Source organism: Pelmatolapia mariae, linkage group LG2 (genome assembly GCF_036321145.2).
Source record: "Pelmatolapia mariae isolate MD_Pm_ZW linkage group LG2, Pm_UMD_F_2, whole genome shotgun sequence".
NCBI lineage: Eukaryota > Metazoa > Chordata > Actinopteri > Cichliformes > Cichlidae > Pelmatolapia > Pelmatolapia mariae.
In genome coordinates, this window is record NC_086228.1 from 36,143,084 (window position 1) to 36,165,313 (window position 22,230).

General features: G+C 40.4%; 1 protein-coding gene across 4 annotated transcripts in view; it reads right to left on the reverse strand.

Moving 5' to 3' along the window:
• The window catches only part of il1rapl2 (interleukin 1 receptor accessory protein-like 2), a 443,220-nt gene that overhangs the window by 144,913 nt on the left and 276,077 nt on the right, over positions 1-22,230 (reverse strand). The window lies entirely within an intron of this gene.

Here is a 22,230-nt window from a genome sequence, read left to right on the forward strand (position 1 = left end):
CAGTTTTATTACAGTTCAGAGAATAGTTGGCAAGTGTTTGCAGACCAGTCAGTGTGTTCCTGGCAAACAACTAACCAAATCAGTCACAAGCAGGTTTTCACCACTGGTCAGAAATACATTTTTTAATGTATTTACAATTTTTTATCACATGATCAGTAGTTGATAGATAGATCTCTCTTTCTATCTATCTAGCATTTCCTCCATAGCAGACCTTGCCATAGTGGGACAGAAAATATCCAAATAAATGCAAACACAGTATAATAAAATATATTTCCTAGTGCACACTAAAGCTCTTTACCATTGTGTAGAAAGCTTTTTCTACCCATTACACACACTAAATATTACTAAATAATTGATGTTAATGGCACATCTCAGCCCTTTAGATAGCTGCTAATGTGCGTATGTGTCAAGAGTTAAGAACATTTCTGGCAGACTTTATTAAGGAGACAAGAAAATTGCTTTAAGACACAGAAATGAGAAAAGATTTTGAAACACTGAGTAACAGAGGCAATATAGTGCTACAGATTAGATTCCAGGGATGGTATTTAAGGTTCATCTAGATCTTATTAGAGATATGTTTGCATTTCATAGCCTTAGGTCATTTCATTTTTATGAGATGTGCACATGTTCCAGGCCCACAAAGCAGCAATAAGACCACTGGTGTTTATCGGGATCATTTTCGGGATGCGTGATCACGATGTTGGCAGCCCAATTTGTTTTTGACGTGTTAACCATACCTGTGCTGTACGTGCTAGTCTCAGTGTGCAATTTGGCGATACTGACAGGATTATTTTATTTAAACAAATAAAGACATTACTTCTTAGCCTGTAGGAGACATTAAAGAGTCAGCAAAACCAAAATGCTCATTAATTTGATGTGTTTTTAGTACAGTTTGCATTGTACTGTGATCAGGATGAAGTGTAATTAAACAAACTGTCTGACAATGTCTCTGATATCTTGGAATAATTATTTTTTTCATGAAGGTGCTGTTTTTCCACCATTTCCAGGCTTAACACTAAGGTGAATGGTCTGCTTTCGCAAAACATTTTTCTGCATTAATCAACAAACAGCTTTATAATTTTATCGTCGTTATTTCCATATTCACACACTGGTATTTCCAGAGCTGTCATAAATAGTCCTGCTTAGCTGGATCAGAGTTTATACTCAGAGACACTTTTATATGTGGATATGGGCCAAAAGTTCAAACCATAGCTGATAAGCTTAACATTCAGCATGTAGCACCTTCCCATGTCATTCTCACTAAGACGGCAGTTAAGTCTATTTAATTTTTAAAATAAAAGTTAAATATTTTTAACCACAAGTTTGGTCTTGTTGAAAATATACATCAGGAGGGCAGCAAACACTATCATCTCATTATTTTTTTATGGAATATATCTCTGGGTGACTTTATAACATACATGCTTTATACTGTAAAATGAAAGGTGACCTGTTCTGCTCTTTTCCAATGCCATACATTTTAATCTTGGATTAACAGTTCAAACTCCTTATTATCTATCTTACAGGAACCCAGGAGCACTGAAGTTCATCATTTGTCCGTAAAACACCCGCTCTTTCCCTCTTAAAGCCAAACACAATGTGTAAATAGAAGGATGTGTTACAGCCATAGTTGTGTGTGGCTGTGATGGCCATATTAGGGGGTACCCACTCTCTTTGTTATTCCAGCCAACAAAAAACCCACGTACATTCACGGATCTCATTATTTAAAGCATTCGCTCCTGAATTTTTACACCGGATTCCCGACACACCGCCCAAGTAATCCGAGTCTCTGGACTGCACTGTGGAATATTTTACATGCTAGGTGGATGTGCAAACCACTACACTATGCAGCCACTATACAGCATGCATATGACAGATAATAAGGAAACACATAATAGGTCCCTTTAACTACAGTTTCATCTCTGATGATTTTCTAAATGTGTGTCCTTTGCTGCTCCGTGCAGGCCTTTCGCAGCAAACCTGTTTCAGCAAACATGGCTTACAAATAAATTAGGCTCGACCTGACAATTTAACGCCAGCAAAATCTGTCCAGCAAAGCCTCCTCCTGTCTTACTGGCAATGAATGAGGTGAAAAAAGAGATTTCAAAGGTGAAAGGAAAAATTTGTGGCTGCCATTTTGCATCTAATGTGATTAGCCGACATTCATAACACTTTGGTTATCAGCAATTTTTTTCATTAAGCTCACGTCACACACACAGCTTCTGCATATGTGCCTGCATGTGTGCGTATGTGTACGTGTTCACCGTCTGCGGAGTGCGGCTTGTTATTTTGTCACATGGCAAAGGAAAGTGTACAGTTGGTCGCCTTTATTTAGATTGGTAGAGAAGCCATGAATAAAGCATAGGATTTCACTTTTACACATGTGGGGATGTGTGGTTTTATGACTGCCTATGTGCATTTATTAAAGCAAATGAGGAATGTGCTGTCATGGTGAAACAGATACCAGGTGTGAGCCAGAAACCTCTTTCAACTTGAAACACAGCTGACAAATCAGCTGCAAATAAAACCACTTCAGATTGCTTGAAAAATGATCGTTCAAAATCAAAATTATGCACTGAAATCTATACTGCTTGTTTTTTCCTGTATTTTACAACACACTACCAAGTAGTAGAGTCGCACTTACAGTAAGACTTAATGTTCATGCTGGTTTGAGGCTATGATACTGGCAAAGAGACAGCACATCTTCTTAGGCTACAATGATTTTTCTTTTTTTCTTAATTGTCACGCTGATCTTAATTTGAAGCGACTGCCGTACGTCTGTCAGAGGCTACATAATCGCTTCTAAAGTGTCCTCAAGCAAGGCAGCATCACTTCTACAACAACTGCAGGCATACTGCACTTTGGCTGACCGCTAATATTTCATATTTGTGCAGAATTTGTGTTTTGTTCTTGTTGTGGAGCAGTCTCGAAACCCCCCAAAAAAGACACAAATTCCAGTTCCACAAAATGCTAAATGAGCCATTAATGAATCTGCAAATCAAATTGTAATCCACCATATCCAAGTCGTCAATAAATCAGGCGCACCCTTCCTGCAATTACCCTCCTATGATCAGGGCAGGCTGCTGGAGGGTGCTTTGAATTATGGAGCTAATAGAGGGGGATGTATCCTGGCCAGCAGGCAGCGTGTTTATACCTGGATGGAGCTGCAGATTAATTTGACTATCAATCTAACTAACAGGCCGAGAGAGAGGAAGCGTGGACACTGCTGCACGCTGAGACATTCACACATACACACGCATGGGCCGACACATTTCTGTGCATCTCATATGGTTATATATGGATCCATACGCCACAACAAGCTGTATTTTAATGAGGTCTTAAATACTGTGTGTAGAAAGTGTTTAACGCAGAGTTTTTTTAATGACACTGTAAGAAAATTATAATTTTTTAAGCCACAGCTTTTCATTAATAAGAAGAGATGCAAATGTGAGTCATTTTTAACCATTACATGTTCTTAAGACCTTTTAGGACATTTTATGATTTTAAAAAAAATCTGCAATGCATCAAAACAAACTGGAACCTCATTAAAAACTCATTTCACTCTGATAACACTTGCTAAACAGAAGACACAAACAGGCTCTCAGAGAGATGCACGGCAGCCTCTGTCGGCTCGCTGACGCACAGAAATTGTTCGAGGTACAGTGTTTGCTCCATGCTGGCTTTGTGTGTGCGCTGTACCTGTGTCGGCTGCCGTGTGATTTGTAAAGTAAAGCTGCACCTTTTTCATACTCTCCGTCATTTTTGTGTTAGCATGTGCGCATCTGTGTGTTTCACTGGAGCGTTAATATTCTCTGATATGAAAGGTCAGCAACCCCAACTTGTGAAGCACAGATCAATACCTGTCACTACTGATAAGCAACAATCTTACCTTTGTTCACACAATGTATATGAGAGGAAAAAATACTGATTGAAATCATCACTGCACTGTTTTCCAATCTAGATAAAAAAAATAAAAACCCATAACAAACAAGGTACATAATTGTAATGTTTCATTGTTTTTGGGGTTTTTCCCAGTGCATTTTAACACTTTTACATTTGTACCCATGAAAAACATCTTTCGAGTTTTGTGTTCTGTAATGTTGCAACTTTTTTTGTATTGCAGATTTATTTTGCCAAATTCATCATAAACACAAGTCCACTGTGCGCTGAAATACCAATAAAGCTTTAACAACAACGTTGGATTATAGGTTCACATGTGCAACGTGTTCATTTACAAACAGACAGGGAGGAAATTTTGTGCGCCTAAAAAAATGAAAACGATGAGAAAACGATTGTCTCAATTTTTTCCCCTAAATGTTCCAAATGTTGCAGTTCTTTCATGTTATAAATAAGCGAGGAAGTAAAAAGTACAACTACTATTACTGTAGTGTGGGGATTAGCTTGTGTTACAGACCCAGCATGAGAGCCAATGTGTGTTTGAACAGTGTCCGCAGTCTCCTAGGCAAGGTGACTCCATTGAGTGTGTGTGTGTGCGTGCGTGCGTGTGTGTGTGTGCGTGTGTGTGTGTGTGTGTGTGCGTGTGTGTGTGTGCGTGTGTGTGTGTGTGTGTGTGTGCGCTTATGTACATTATTCGTGTGCAGAACTAAGTCCTTTTATCCCTCGGCATGTTTGTGAAATGAGTTTGTTATGCAAGCGTGATGTTCTAATTATTCATGTGATGCACTGATCCTGGTCACATTCAGGTTCATGTTCATGTTTATGTGAACATGATGTAAATACACAATATCTGGATGTGTATACGCTTCCACTGTCATTTATAGAATACTGCACTCGATTCTTATGTACGTGTAGTTTGTACGCATCTTTAAAAAAAAACTGTGAATTCACTTTATTAACATGTTTTTTTTTAGATTGTTTTCAGTGATCAACAGGTGGCAGTAATGCATTCTTCATGATACACACAGTCACTTTTGCTGAACCAAACTTTACTGTGAGCTTTACTTGCAGCAATGTCAGCCAATGACATATAGTGTTAATTTAGGCCGGGTTAACTCTCATGATGGGTAAAGACTTTTTAGATTCCCAATAAATCAACAAGCTGTTGGTTGTTGGACATCTCAGGGCAGCATGTTGGGCTTTTGGGGGATTTAAATGGAAACAAAGACTCAAATATTTAACCCTACTATTATTTTTTTTGTCATGAGCTAAGAAAATATTTTTTCTTCATCTTCTCACCCAGTTAAATGTCAGGTTGGTCCGTCAAGGAGGTTATGTTTCTGGTAGCGTTTGCATGCCGTTCTGTCTGTAGACACGATAGCTTGAAAAGTTTTAAATGAATTGTCGTTCAGCTTTGTAGGGGTGCAGAGTGGGCTCATGTTAATAATCCATTCAAATCTGGCTTACATCCACTCAGGTGTTCAAGGTCAACTCAGTCATTTATTGGTTGAAAATGGACTAAAAGTTTTAAAACTTACAAGTACAGACTGTGAACATATAGAAAGTAAATATGTCCCATTTAACTTCTGACCTCACATTTGACCTCGGACCTCTCCTTCAAGGTCAATAGAGTAATGCTATATAGAGCTATTTAACTGCCATTGCTTGTAATGACAACATGTAAGCGTACAGGGAATTCTAAATATCACATTACAGTTTACATCCAAATATTATGTCACAGTTGACCTCTGACCTCACTTTTACACTTTTAACTTTTACACTGTCAAGAGAATGAGCTGCCTGGTTAGTTAGAAATATACTGTAGTATAATATTATATAATAAGCTCAAGTTATTCATGTCTGTTGTTTACACATCAGTGCCTGTTATCCATGACCTACTCCTACCTACTTGGTATAATCACAGTAAGCATCTTTCACACTACCCTTATCTGATTTTTACTACACTACAAACTTAAAGCACACTTAAAAAGAACAAAAATGAATATATGTAAATAAAAAACTATTCCTTTAATTAATTACCCGGAGGAGGTTTGGACTCTTGGAGTGCTTATTGTTCCCGTTTGTACACAAAACCTGCTGATCAAAGAGACTGCGGGGCTTTGAGCAAATAGTTTAGGGAATTTTTGCTTTTAATACTGTACACTGGTGCACTTCATGTTGACAGTAATGAAACTGTGCCATACCATACGGACTTTGGTGTTCTGCAGGGTCTCAAAACTAGCTAAAGTACCATTAAATACCATTAAATTTGTGTCCAGTGCTGATTTGAAGTGACTTATGCAAGAAACTGTCCTTAACTGGGCTGAGCTCCAGAGGTCTGGAGGTAAATCCTATATATATATATATATACAGTGGCTTGCAAAAGTATTCGGCCCCCTTGAACTTTTCCACATTTTGTCACATTACAGCCACAAACATGAATCAATTTTATTGCAATTCCACGTGAAAGCCCAATACAAAGTGGTGTACACGTGAGAAGTGGAACGAAAATCATACATGATTCCAAACATTTTTTACAAATAAATAACTGAAAAGTGGGGTGTGCGTAATTATTCAGCCCCCTGAGTCAATACTTTGTAGAACCACCTTTTGCTGCAATTACAGCTGCCAGTCTTTTAGGGTATGTCTCTACCAGCTTTGCACATCTAGCGACTGAAATCCTTGCCCATTCTTCTTTGCAAAACAGCTCCAGCTCAGTCAGATTAGATGGACAGAGTTTGTGAACAGCAGTTTTCAGATCTTGCCACAGATTCTGGATTGGATTTAGACACCAGACAGGTCAGGGATGAAGTTATTGAGAAATTTAAAGCAGACTTAGGCTACAAAAAGATTTCCCAAGCCTTGAACATCCCACGGAGCACTGTTGCAAGCGATCATTCAGAAATGGAAGGAATATGGCACAACTGTAAACCTACCAAGACAAGGCCGTCCACCTAAACTCACAGGCCGAACAAGGAGAGCGCTGATCAGAAATGCAGCCAAGAGGCCCATGGTGACTCTGGACGAGCTGCAGAGATCTACAGCTCAGGTGGGGGAATCACAGGACAACTATTAGTCGTGCACTGCACAAAGTTGGCCTTTATGGAAGAGTGGCAAGAAGAAAGCCATTGTTAACAGAAAACCATAAGAAGTCCCGTTTGGAGTTTGCCACAAGCCATGTGGGGGACACAGCAAACATGTGGAAGAAGGTGCTCTGGTCAGATGAGACCAAAATGGAACTTTTTGGCCAAAATGCAAAACGCTATGTGTGGCGGAAAACTAACACTGCACATCACTCTGAACACACCATCCCCACTGTCAAATATGGTGGTGGCAGCATCATGCTCTGGGGGTGCTTCTCTTCAGCAGGGACAGGGAAGCTGGTCAGAGTTGATGGGAAGACAGATGGAGCCAAATACAGGGCAATCTTGGAAGAAAACCTCTTGGAGTCTGCAAAAGACTTGAGACTGGGGCGGAGGTTCACCTTCCAGCAGGACAACGACCCTAAACATAAAGCCAGGGCAACAATGGAATGGTTTAAAACAAAACATATCCATGTGTTAGACTGGCCCAGTCAGAGTCCAGATCTAAATCCAATCGAGAATCTGTGGCAAGATCTGAAAACTGCTGTTCACAAACGCTGTCCATCTAATCTGACTGAGCTGGAGCTGTTTTGTAAAGAAGAATGGGCAAGGATTTCAGTCTGTAGATGTGCAAAGCTGGTAGAGACATACCCTAAAAGACTGGCAGCTGTAATTGCAGCAAAAGGTGGTTCTACAAAGTATTGACTCAGGGGGCTGAATAATTACGCACACCCCACTTTTCAGTTATTTATTTGTAAAAAATATTTGGAATCATGTATGATTTTCGTTCCACTTCTCACGTGTACACCACTTTGTATTGGTCTTTCACATGGAATTGCAATAAAATTGATTCATGTTTGTGGCTGTAATGTGACAAAATGTGGAAAAGTTCAAGGGGGCCGAATACTTTTGCAAGCCACTGTATATATATATATATATATATACTAAATAGAAACATAAAAATACATAATAGATGGAATAAAATGGTAAATGGCCTGTATTTGTATAGCGTTTTACTAAAAGGGCAGTTTACACACGTTCACTTCATGTGCAGTTTGTGCGAGGTAGTTCTGTGTGATCACATGTATAAGGAGAGGTCCTGATTGTGCTTCCTTTTTACTTTGCATGTTAAATTTAAACTCACACAGCGCAATGGATAATTCAGATGTACCATCTTAAGAAAACTTCCACTTCCAGGACCTGAAATCATTTCAATAAGGCTTAAACGAGTGACTTTGCAGATCACAGTCTAAGTGTACTTGAAGGACACTCAAGCAAGAGTTGTAGAAGCTGTGAGGATCAGACTTTACAGGGTTGTGTTTCTAACATCGGAGCGGTGGCTTGGTTTTCACACTTCCTCCTCTGCCCTTCTTTTCACCCTGCCTAAGCCCCTTCCTCTCTAAATCTACTGAGTCACATCGTATTTCAGAGCACCTTAAAACCCCTTGAACATCAAAGTGTCAAAACCAAGGCTTTACTTCGTTTTTTTTTTTTTCAAAAAACTGGCCAGGGCAGCAGGCATTGGCTCAACGTGGCATGCACTGGCACACGTTAGCCCATATTGGCAAATGACTGGTGCCGACTCAGTGGCTGCCAAGTCACTGAGGACTGCCAAAGAAACTTCAAATGACCGTTCTCTCCTTCCCTGCACCTATTTCACTCCCCACTCCTCTCTGTTTTACTTTGTTACTGCCATCGTTGTTTTACCTCCCTCTCTGTCTCTCTCCATCTCTTTGTTTCTTCCTCTTTCCACTCACTGTCTTTATCTCCTGCTTGGAGTCTGGTAATCTGATGAAGAGAAAGGTTAAACATTTGGCTGGCATTAGAAAACACCCTTGTGACAATGTTGTGTGTGTGCCTTACCACAGGGGAATAGCTGAGAGAGAAAGTGTGGCAGGGAGAGGTGCGCATAAAGAGAGAAATTTAAAAATGAAATTGCAAATGAGAATCTGGTCTTTTATTTGACTTCACCAGCAACCGCAGATAGGTGAAAGTGCTTGATGGGATGTGAGGTAGGGTAATGGCAGTGAAATTTCAGCAGAAAAACAGCAATTTATTTTGTGCAGTCAACCACCCATTAACTATGGCATCAGGAAAAATATGTCAAAAAATATACACAGAATTACTTACTGCCTTCCAAAATTACAAGTCTAAGTGTTTATTGATCTGCCACCTGTATTAAAGTTTGTTAAAGAGTTAAAGAAAGTTGCCATGGTTAAGAAAAACGTACACATTCGTTTGGTCACAGAGGGGTTTCAGGCTGAGGGCTGCATTGTTAAAATCAGACAGATTGCATGCCCATTTATTCACCCTGAACTCCTCTCTAAGGGTTTTGGGGTTGTTGGGGTTTTTTTGTTTTTTGTTTTGCAGACCACAAAAAGTCGTCTGTCAGGAGAAATGTCAACATGGGCCCTTTTTGTCTCGATAGTTCAACCCTGCCTTCTTCAGATTATGCTCATATGATTTGAGCAAAATATTCACTGACAACTTGAAATGTCAGTTGTTATGTTTCACATTTCAACTGCTGTCCAAAAATATTCACTGTTGCGATGTATATCTAATCACCCGTGGCAATGAAAGTGGGATTTCATTAACAGCATTATTTGGTACAATCATTCCGATGGCACTTGTGATAGGTGTCAGCCATACTGCAACTCTTGATTTGATGGATGGGTGGATGGATGGCAGTATTGGTAAAAACTAACCCAGAAACTACAGTCCTGGGAACTTGCACATACATTTGCATGCAACCTGTGTCTGTTCCCTCCTCTTATGGCTGCCCCTCCCTGAGCCTGGTCCTACCAGAGAGGTTACTCTATATTGTAAGGTCCTAGAATAATACAAAGCACCTTGAGGCAACTGTTGTGCTTTGGCACTATACAGTATAAATAAAACTGAACTGATTTGAATATAAATGTCACTCCACACAGCGATTTGACTGTCTGCAGTCAGTCTTAGCAAAAAATACCCACTCTTCACTCTAAAGGGGAACCATCTGCTGGCTTTTTGTGTGGTGGTACGTGAGCTCAAGTAACCTCGAGTTCTGTGTTTGATCAGTTATCAATCTACAACATTGCAATCGTGCTAGTTTTTGAGTCATCAGGAAGTTCTACAGCATGGACTTCTGGACACCAAGAACAATGCCTGATCAGCAGACAGACAGACAGTTAACAGCCAAAGACAGCCAGCGTGTTGGCCAGCAAATCAAGCCGTCTCTACAGCCAATCCAGCATTCAACCATGCAATCAGAAACTCAGAGCACCGGCCAGAGTTCTCAGTCAGTCGGCTAAAACACCAGCTAGCCGATCAGCCTGTCACTGTGCCACCCGACTGACCCACCAATGACCCTACCTAGCCAAATGGCCTGTCCTGCCAAGATGTCACCAATTGAAACAACCTTTCATCCGCCTAACTGCTCAGCTAGCCTACCACAATTCTTTTTTTTTAACCTTAGAGAGCAGCCAGGCAGCATTTCAACCAGTCTAGTTACTCATTTTCCCAGAGAACACGTTGCATTTCCATCTAATGTGCCGTGTTGAAGTGAAGAATGGGCAAAGCCAGAGGCATGAAATCTTTCATCTCATGCTACCTCGTTCACTATCTAACACTTATTTTGTTCATTCGGAGTCGTCCTCTCCATCATTTTGTCCTCTGCCATTCTCATTCTTCACCTTCATCTGTGTGTGTGAGTGTGTGTGTCTCCATCTACTTTTTGATTCCTTTTCTGCTTCAGTCTGAGAGAAAACCGAGTGTTGCAGGATAGAGGTTTGGTGCAATGTCTTTCCTGCAGCGCTACAGCCTCAAAAGTAAAGTGAGACCTCTTGCTGGGTGTATCAATTTCTTTCTACATGATGTCTGTGTGTATATGTGTGTGTGTGTGCCATAGTCCTAATCATAGTGTGCGTATGGAGGGTCTTGGGCAGTCGCTGCATGCTCTCTCTCCCTACTGAGGTCCTTATACCTGCAGAGAAAATGGATTTTTGCTTTTCTTTTCTCCTCTACTCATTTCTCCATCTCTTCCAACTCTCTCCCTCATCTCTCTGTATAATTCCATCTTCTCTCTATCAACCGTCCTGTGTTTTTCTCTCCGTGTATTTGCCCTCTCTCCCCACCCCTCCAATTTAACTACTTTCTCCTTGACTCTTTTTTTTACCTTCTTTTCTCTCTCTCCCTCCCGCCCACCTGCCTTCATTTCTTCTGCTCCCTCCCTGTGCACATCTCTCTTTCTCTGCTTCACGTCTTGGACAATGTTATTTTCCAGTTACTGTCTCCTGAGAAGGAATGTCACTCTACTTTTGTTCACCTATACTTTTTTTAACAGTGTCTTTAGGCTGCACCCCTCTCGCAAACCCACCCACTACAACACACACAAGGGGCTTTACTAAACCTTTATCCACCGAGGAAAAAGTGTGTAAACCCTTTGAGGTTTTCTATATTTCTGCATAAATGTGACCAATAATAGCAGTTAATTCAGGGGTGAAATTACTCAGAATTTCTATCAGTGGGACGGAACGAGTAGTTGTAAATGTGAGCGTGGATGATTGTATGCCTGTGTGTGTTACTTGGGCATTCTGACCAAATGCCACTTCTTGCCCTATATATGACAACTGGGGCTCCAGCTTCCCACAACCTAGAATTGGATAATCGAATGATAGAACAGCTGGACATATGTGATGACAACATTTCTGAGAGCTTCACAAAAAGACTTGTCCAGGCTGGCAAAGGTTAGAGAACCATTTCTAAAGAGTTTTGACTTCATCAGTCAGTCAGACATATCGTGAAAGAAATTCATCACCCTTTGTTGGAGGTCGACCAACAAAGATCACTCCAAGAGTAAAGCATGTAATATTGTGAGAGGTCACATAGAGAGGGACCAGGTGAAATTTCTGATCAAATAAGTTGCTTACATTACATTGGCTGATGTTTATGTTCAGAAATTTGCCAAGAGGATGCTGACCAACAACCATTGCTCTCCTGAAGGAACACCACTACAATCCAGTATTAGCAGCTCATCCGATCTGTGACATATGGGCCTGTTTTAAGAAATATCGTGGATGTACTTGAAACAATGATGATGATAACTGGGATAGGCTCCAGTCCCCCCACAACCCTAATGAGTATAAGCGGAAGAGGATGGATGGAGTGACAGCTGTGTGAAAGTTGTTATAAATCCATTCAAGTTTTATGTTAACCGGACTCTAGACGTTGTTGAACACTCCAAAAACTCTTTAAATGAAGTTAAAATAATCATGGAACAGATTTCCATATTAATAAATTACTTTCTGTTAGCATTAAGTAGCTGGACTATGTAATCATAGATCAACTCAATTAAATTAAGTTGGACTCAACAGCAGTAAATAAATTTATTCATCACTGATTAATTAAGTTGGAATAAAAACTTGCATAATGCTAAAGTAAAACAATTTAATCACATGGAAATCCTTCACCGACTTCATGTTACTTACAGGATCCAATTTAAAATGATACTTTTTGATTTTAAATCATTAAACGGTGGAGCCCCTTCATACCCATCTGAGCTCTTATCTCTTCATTCTCCAGAAAAAAAACATGAAGTCTGGTTCAAAATGATTCGTATCCATTCCAAGGTCTAAGCTTAAATCTCACGGTGGCCTTGTCTGTTGCAGGGTCCAGACTCTGGATTAATCTGCCTCTAAATATTAGACCTGCACAAACACTGGAACATTTTAAATCTCTACACATTTGACCTTTGACATGCTTGAAAGACTCACGTAGCAGGCATCCAGGAGGCATCCCAGTTAACCACCTTAACTTGATCCTTGATATGTGGAGTATTAGCCATCTCTGAAGGAGAGCCTTCAGAGGACATTCAGCACAGTTTAGTTTAATTGAACTTGTTTAACTGGGTTTCACAAAACTCAGTGGTGTTTAGGTCATATTTATGTAGAAATGCAGAAACATTTTTCTGTACAGTATAACCATGATAACCAGTCATCACATCAAAAGAAACTAATTTCATTTGTAAGTGGATTTGTTTGGCTTGTCACTTGCAGCAGACAGCAACACAAATTCAGGGAGACCTCAGTGAAACTGGTGTAATTACTCATTTACTTTGTTTCATTTATTGTAAGCAAAGTAAAAAAAAGTTGCAAAATAATATATCAAATCCTTTTTACACTGACATATAGCCTTTTACATTCATATGGCAAGCTTATTAACGCAGACATCAAACAACAGTGCTCGCAGAGCACAGCTTTCCCCAAAGGGCAGTGGCTATACTAAAACTTGGATGCTTTATGATGTTTTATTACAAAATGATAACGTCAGCCTGTTGTGTTGCTGCAAGGCATCGTATTGGAAAAATAAAAACGTATTGTAGAGCTCTCTCTATGCCCTTTCAAATGATATATCACTCCATACGGTTTCTTGAAGATTATTTTTCAAGGTCAGATTTGACTTTGGGCACTAGCAGTGAAGTCAAGGTCAAATGCTTCGTAAACCAACGTACTCATGTCCTAAGAGTCACGCGCATCGAAATAAAGAATTCTGCATTTAAATAATGAATTGTGCAATAAAATATGCATTTGCAAATTCATTTATGAATTCTCTTATTATTATTCGCTTATTTTTTTAAATTACTAAAGTAATTTATTATTTATTTAATTTAAGACAAAAACACTATTTATAAATCAATATTTCAAAATGAATTATTAATCCTTTAATAAATACTTCAAATTGAAAATGAATTTTACAAAAAAGAACTGTCAATAAAAACTAGTATACTGTATATTATTGTGAAGTTTGAAGATGATCCATAAAATACGGCTAATATAAAGTTTTTGCAAATTTTTTCATTTGGTGTGACCTTGATTCAAATTTTTACCAAAGTTAACTTAAATAATAATCAAATTAACTCAATCTTTTATTTGTGTCTACCATCACACAACATTTGAAAATGATATCTTGAAAACTGTGGATACTAGACCGCAAATAACCAAACAGAGCCAATGACATACTTCCTCCCTTTGGAGGGAGAATACAGCAACACTTAGATTCAGTGTAGTTTTTCCCAATATTTCAGGATCAGGAAAATACTTACAGCTGATAAATCCTCCTCCCTGTCACTGACTTGGTCTGTACCTTGATGACGAGGTATTAAACGGTGGATTTTCCTTTTTTTGCGTTTTGTTTTTTCTCTCTGCAGCAGCTGTGAGAATGAACCAAAGCATTAAAGCTGAAGCTGAGAGTCTGACTGTACTGAAATGAAGCTACAGAAGCAGCACACTTTGGTGACAGTTCACAACAGATGCATCATTCACACTGTCACATTGTTTCCTCGCGTTCATTTAGTAAATTGCTAAAATAATTTGAGGTCTTTCAACAACAAGTATGAACACATAATGCAGCCGGGTGTAAAGCGCGGAGCAGGCTCAGGACGTAGTCCATGAATTAAAGAAGGCCAGCCTCTTTGAAAAGGTTATCAAAAGGATCACTGTGGACTTTGAATCCCAATTATTTTGCCTTAGGCCAACAGAGTGTTATCTTGTATTTGAGAATTCAACTTAGTTTTCACTTTTTAAAACAAGACAGGACAAGTAGTTCGGTTTTTTTCTTTTCTTCTAGCTTGTATTTGGACCAGCTCCTGTGTGAACTCATGAGACGATCACATTATGCCAGTGAGAATTGACTGGGAAAGAAGAGACACCCTTTTGCTACAAACAAGCACAACACCATTAGGTCTGCTATTCGAAAACATATTTTCACAACCCACAGGATCCCCCTCACTGTAGGGATTAAGAGTTCAGGCTTTCTTTTTCTTTAATTTGTTATCAGTCTGCATATACGGTGCACTGTGCCACACCGCAGCAGCAGGGTTAGAATATAGAAACCCAAAAGGAAAACAAAAAAGAAAGTTTCCTAGAAAAGCTCCCCATTTTCCCCTTGACCCTCTCTGTCACGGCTTGTTAATTCACTAAAGATGATATAGATATCTTATCACACACATCTATCACTGCTGACAAGCACAGGGTTTAGAAAGATTAATGGAGGGGTGGATTGTTGAGAGAAGGGAGGGGTATAGATGAATGGTCAAATATGCAGGAGACAGAGACTAAACAGGTTTCTTATTTATATACGATACATTTCTAAAACATAGATGTTGTAATGCCATGATCTCAGCTTAAATATGTTCTGTTTTCAAAGATTTTTTTTAAACTGCTTGAAGCTAGTGAAACGAAATTTTAATAATAAGATGATTAATGGTTTACCTTTGCTAAACCTTATATAATCCACTCGATACATTTGTCAGCTCTGACGAACAAGACGAGTACGAAGCAGCAATTAGAAACTATAATAAAGCCGACACAGATGTGCAAAGCAGAATATGCATGTTTAATTTTCTATAACATTTTTAAAACATAGAATATCTGCCACGTTTTAGGTTAGTGTTCACACTAAATACTGATTAAATAGCTGTTAATTGTGTAATTGTTATTTATCATCTGTACATTATCACAAAACATTTATGAGACTACCCAGAAGACTGAATTCAAATGTGTCAAACTCATAACTAAAGCTTTCAGCAGCTTAACAAACTGCTACAATATCAGAAATTGTCAGAAACACAATGAAATGTCTTGCATTAAAGAACTTCTACTCACTACCATTTCTGTACACCAACTTGTTAAAACCTAGGGCTATGACCAAGCTACTAACTCCAGAACTCATAAAGTGGCCATGTAAGTTAAGTCAGAAGTGAGTTTCTGCAGACTCGCATGTTTAAATGTTTAACTTAGAGTCAAGAAAGGCTTTGGCCTACGTCAGTTGGTTTCCCCTACAAAACGTGTGTGTGCCAACAAAGACCTTTTGCACATACAACAACAATAAACCATGGTTCACTCCTAAACTCCAACATCTTCGTAAGGCCAAGGAGGACGCCTACAGAAGTGGTGACAGGGCCCTGTACAAGCAAGCCAGGAATGCACTGACCAAGGAGATCAAAGCAGCTAAAAGGATCTACTCCCAGAAGCTGGAAGAACGGCTCTCAGCCAACGACCCTGCGTCAGTGTGGAGGGGCCTGCAGGAAATCACCAGCTACAGAGGGTCCTTTGTCCCTCTTTGGGGGGATACTCCCACTTGGTTTAAATCTGGGACTCTCGGCCATTTGACCTTAGAACTGAAGAAGCTTCTCGGATGAGAGGTGAAACGTCTTCAAGCAACTTAAAGAAGTCCAGACGTTTTTCTTTGCAACTCCTTTGACCACCAGCTACAGACGCCCCCCACCCACTGTTGAAGCAAACAAAGACCTGGCCAACGAGTTAAACACTTTCTACTGCAGGTTTGAGACGGACAGACTCCCACGCCTCACCCTCCCCACCCCAGAGACATTGCTTCAGACATTGACCACCAACACACCTCCCACCTCTCCCCCCTTCACCCTCACCCTCAGCAATCCAGTCTCAACGACCACCCCCACCCTCCCCAATCCAGACTCAACGACGACCACCACCACCCTCCCCATTCCAGACTCAACGACTTCCATCACACCTCTCACCCCCCTTTCCCCCTCCCTGAAACTCAGAATACACACTGAGGATGTGAGCCGACAGAAACAGAAGCCCAGGAAAGCCCCCGGACCAGACGGTGTCTCACCCTCCTGCCTCAAAACCTGTGCTGAACAGCTGGCTCCCATCTTTACTCGCATCTTCAACAGATCCCTGGAGCTGTGTGAAGTTCCCTCCTGCTTCAAACGCTCCACCATCATCCCTGTTCCCAAGAAACCCACCATCACAGGACTGAATGACTACAGACCTGTTGCCTTGACGTCTGTGGTCATGAAATCCTTCGAACGACTGGTGTTAGCCCATCTGAAGGACATTACAGGCCACCAGCTGGACCCTCTGCAGTTTGCCTACCGGGCAAACAGGTCGGTGGATGATGCAGTAAACATGGGGCTGCATTACATCCTGCAACACCTCGACTGCCCGGGAACTTATGCCAGGGTCCTGTTTGTGGACTTTAGTTCAGCTTTTAACACCATCGTGCCTGAACTTCTCTCCTCCAAACTCTCCCAGCTCAGCGTGTCACCAGCTTCCTGACAGACAGAAAGCAACAAGTGAGGCTGGGGGAGATCACCTCTGAAACTCGGTCCCTCAGTATTGGTGCCCCTCAAGGATGTGTCCTCTCACCACTACTGTTCTCCCTCTACACCAATGACTGCACCTCCAAGAACTCGGCTCTTAAACTCCTGAAGTTTGCAGATGACACCACCGTCATTGGCCTCATTCAGGATGGTGATGAGTCTGCATACCGGCAGGAAGTTGAGCGGCTGGTACTCTGGTGCAGTCAGCACAATCTGGAGCTGAACACTCTTAAAACTGTAGAGATGACAGTGGACTTCAGGAGACATCCCTCAACTCTGCCCCCCCTTACCATATCAGACAGCCCTGTGTCGACTGTGAAGATCTTCAAGTTCCTGGGTACCACCATCTCCCAGGACCTGAAGTGGGAGACCAACATCAACTCCATCCTCAAAAAGACCCAGCAGAGGATGTACTTCCTGAGACAACTGGGGAAGTACAGTCTTCCACAGGAGCTGCTGATCCAGTTCTACACTGCGGTCATTGAGTCTGTCCTGTGCTCCTCTATCACAGTCTGGTATGGAGCAGCCACTAAACAGGACAGGAGCAGACTGCAGCGGACTGTACGGGCAGCAGAAAGGATCATTGGCGCCCCCCTGCCCTCCATCCAGGATCTGTACCTCTCAAGAACCAGGAAACGGGCAGGGAAAATCATGACAGACCCCTCACACCCTGGACACAGACTTTTTGATCTGCTGCCCTCTGGCAGACGGTACAGAAGCCTGCAGACCAGGACCACCCGACATAGGAACAGTTTCTTTCCCCTCGCCATCTCCCTTCTAAACAGTTGACCTGTCACACTGCTCCCACTGCCAGACTGCAGCTGCACTTTATGTACATTCTGTAGTATTCATTCCACTTCATTTCTGTATTCTATGTATATAAGTTTAGATTGGTTATTTATAGTTGGTTTACACAGCTTTGTGTATGTATGTGTATGCATGTGTAATGTATATATAGACACGTGTGTGTGTGTGTGTGTGTGTGTGTGTGTGTGTGTGTGTGTGTGTGTGTTTATGTGTGCGTGTGAGTTACATTGCTGTGCTTGAGACCCTCCATCTACCGGAACGAAATTCCTTGTATGTGTCTGCACATATACTTGGCCAATAAACACGATTCTGATTCTGATTCTGAAAAAAAACAACAACATTAAGGTAGGTGAAAAGTCGTGTGTATACAGATTAAGGTTAGCCGATTTGTCAGCATGTCCAAATGTGGTGGGTGACCAAAATACTAGCACCAAGATGTTAAAATGCAGAGCACAAAACCTATACAGTGGTCCCTCACTATGACGCGGTTCAGCTTTCGCGGCCTCGCTGTTTGGTGGATTTTTTTGTGCGATTTTGCATAGGTCTTTTTTTTTTCTTTTTTTTTTAACAGCGCATTGTGTTCTGCGTCCTGATTGGCTGTAGACCATTGTCAATCAATCTCCTCTGTGTCTCCTGTACAGTACAGAATGTGTCCAGCTTTTCAAATTTACATAAATCTTCGATCGCTAGCAGTGTGACTCTGAGGTGCTGTACTATATGTTTGTAAGTTTTCTCCCCAACAAACACAACAATGTCGACGAAACATTTTGCACCATCAAAGACACCTGCGGTAGCACCCAGACGGCAGAGGAAGATGCTAACCATCGCACAAAATGTTGGAATTCTGGACATGCTAAAGGAAAGTAGAAGTCACTGTATTTTTCGGATTAAAAGGCGCATTAAGCGAAACAAAACAGTCAGATAAGTCAAACATTCCTCAGCTCATTCTTCTTGCTTCCTCTGCTTCCGTACCATTGATTCATTAATGTTGAATTCTCTGGCAGCTGCTCTATTCCCGTGTTCTGGACCTGAAAACAGGGTTTGATCTTTGGTTTCATTCTATATGGACTTATTTTTCTATGAAGGTTTGAACTTTGAGAGTGTTTAAACGAGAGAGAAAAGTGTGAAAATGTTCATGCCTGTCTGAGAAAAGTGTGCAAAGCGTGTAGTGAGGGGTTTTACAGCCTTAAAACATCTATTATAATTGTAAAAAATAAAGTTGGCTACTTCGCGGATTTCACCTATCACGGATTATTTTTAGAACATAACTCCCGCGATAAATGAGGGACCGCTGTATTTACTCTTTTTACAAACAGTCCATGCTCTTACTGGATAATTAACAGCTTAGCCTTTAGCTCTTAGCCTTAGTTAACAGCTAACAGTATTTTGTGCTAACACTAAGATTTCTTTAATACATTAAATATTCTTCAAAGATTATTTTAAATGGGCACACATTACAGGAACACACTACATGGAAACCACACTGAAAACTGTTATATGTTCATATACTTATCCATATTTGTTCAAAATTAATAAATAAATTCATGTTACCATGGCAAACAATGTGCAACCATCTGCAAAAGATATCCCAGTATCCTGAAATGCTGATATACTGGAAAGAGGTTTCATGATAGCGTATGAAGATATGTCAGCTATTACACAGTTTTATCAGTCTCCAGCCGAAAATAATCAAATATCAAATCAAATGTAATTTCACTTTTGTAAACTGAACTGCACTTAATGCCAGGATTGAATACCAAGAGTAAAATTTAAATGAATCATGAAAATGTTTTTTTTGACTGTAGGCCACATATCGCCTGTTCTTTATTATAGCAACAAAAACATGTATAAAGATCAAGGGCAATAAGCACATTTGAAAGTAGAGTTTGTCTTGCTCCTGTGTTGCAGTTTCTGTACATGGTTACAAATTCTAGATACAACCTTCAACAGTATAATAGGATCCAGTTGGTGGCTCACCATTAGCATAGGGGGGACTGTGCCTCTTTGTGTGTATGTGTCTATGTGTGTGAATGTGCGCGCGTATATGTGTGCTTGCTAATAAGAAACCCTGAGACAATGACAGACACCAAGCCCTAATTAGGTTGTCATGCTGAGAGAGCAAGGGAAAGACAGGAAGAGAGAGAGAGAGAGAGAGAGAGAGAGAGGGAGAGAGAGCTTATTAAGGAGGATAGGTGTCAAGTTCTGGCAGAAAAAAGAGGTGGGAGGAGAGCAAAGAAGGGGGAGGATGAGGGCAATGAAGGGGTAGAAGCAATCGGACGCTGATGTGGGGAAAGAAAAGGAGTGGGAATGGGAAACAATGGAACATGGTATGTAGGAGTGAGGAAAGAGAAACAGGTGGTTCAGGTGTAGAGGACAGAAGCTGCTGGCAGGATGAAGGGAAGAGGAGGTGTGGGAGGGAATAAAAACAGCTAGGAAGAGGAAGGGGAAAAGATGGAAACAGAAAGGAGAAAGCTGAGGTAGTGAAGGTATCAGATGCAGAGAAGGAAGACAAACAGGATCAAACACAAAGCAAGTCAAGTGATTTATGGAATAAAACAAGAGGAGAGCAGTGCTGCTGGTGCAACCAAAGCTTCCTTTTTTCCAAATGAAACACTGGCTAATTGTGGCTAACTGGGATATAAGCACATGGCAAGTCAGATTTTTCAAAGGGTGGTAAAAAAATCCATCACTTTACCGAGTGTAGCTTTTGGAGGTTAAACCAAATGTGACAGCATTTAACTAACCACCGTATGGTAACGTTAAATCTGAAATGGCAATGACAGTTGGTCAATATGTTACTGTTTACCTCAATTTCCACTAAGAAATGTAGAGTTTCTTTCATACTGTCTGCCTGCTTCACTTTCAGCCTTCTTTTGCAACATTGTTGTGTTAAAAAATATGGAAGTGATAAGAAGCTGTTACAGAAAACCCCAAACAACTGAATGCATGTTTATTTAATCAATCCAGTTAATTCTTCTTTGTGGGAAAAGATAAAAAAATAAATACGACCACATCTCATGGTCCACATCGGCAGATTAAGTTCAGCTGTCATTATATACTATATACGTTTCAAAGCTTTAGAATCTGTGGTTTCTCTCATCTTCTGCCAGATATGGTTGAAGTCATGCTTTTCTTCCTCTTCTGTTTTTCTCTGTCGCTTTCACTTTTCCACGCTGTCAAAGTCTCTATATTTGCAGCTCTGACGTCAGACCATCTTACTGGTTCTCTACAAAAGCTATAAGAGCTATCCTGTGATTGTGCCACTGTAAGACCTCCAGGACATTCTCGCGGAAGAACCTGCCTTTTTCCGAGGCTACTTCCAACATTTAACTCTGCATGACATTCTGATATTGAAGTTCTGTGTTCACGGATGGAAGCCTAACTGCCATTAACCTTTTTTTTTGTTACTGTTTTGTTTTTTCCTCACTAATTCCAACAAATACTGTGATACCATTCCAGTTTATCCGTCTTTACTTAAACAATGCTGCGTGTCACTTCCTCTCATTGTGAGCTACTTCCACAAGAATTCCAGCGTGCTCCAAGTTTGGTCTATTAAATGACATCAAGGAAGAAAAATCTTTTGTAATCTTTAGGTGTCATTCTGTGTTCATAAGTGTGTTTATTTTGGTTATCTGCAGTGTCGAGCTACCTTTGCACCACCTTGGGAAAAATATTGTAGGAAAAATAGATATTAGTTTAATATAATTAACTTTTTCCACAAGACATCTTTATTAATACATTTTACAGTTTATAAGTGTAATATACTATAATAACCGAAGCATTTGTGCAGATTTGTTTCTGCTTGTTTCCTCCCGCTCCACCACACTACGCTGTCATTACAAATTTACACATAAACACATATTTCTAGAGGGCCTTACAGGACTCAGTTTCTGATGTGGTGCCAACTGTCATATTGTACATTTTCAATTGAATAAACTGGCAGCATTCCACTCAACTGGCAAGCACAGGTGCACCATCTCACACCAAATGTCCACACAGGTGCACACACTCACCTGCAAGGCATAAAACTAATGTTCTGATATTGCAAACAGACCTCAAAAAAATGCTAATTTCCTACTAATTGACTAATAGTCAAATAATAAAATAGCAGCTTAAGATATGATGAAACGTTTTGTAATCCACTGCTCATCTGTGTTTTGAATACTTGATTATAAAGAACAGGGGGCTTTTAATCATAAAATAAAATAGTGTTTATTTCTTTTCATTCAGACAGAAAACAGTGCTGCTTCTTGCCCTCGCTATGCAAATGGACCACATGTGTAGAGAGAGTCAGTCAGAAATTTATTCCCAGTTTGTTCCCATGAA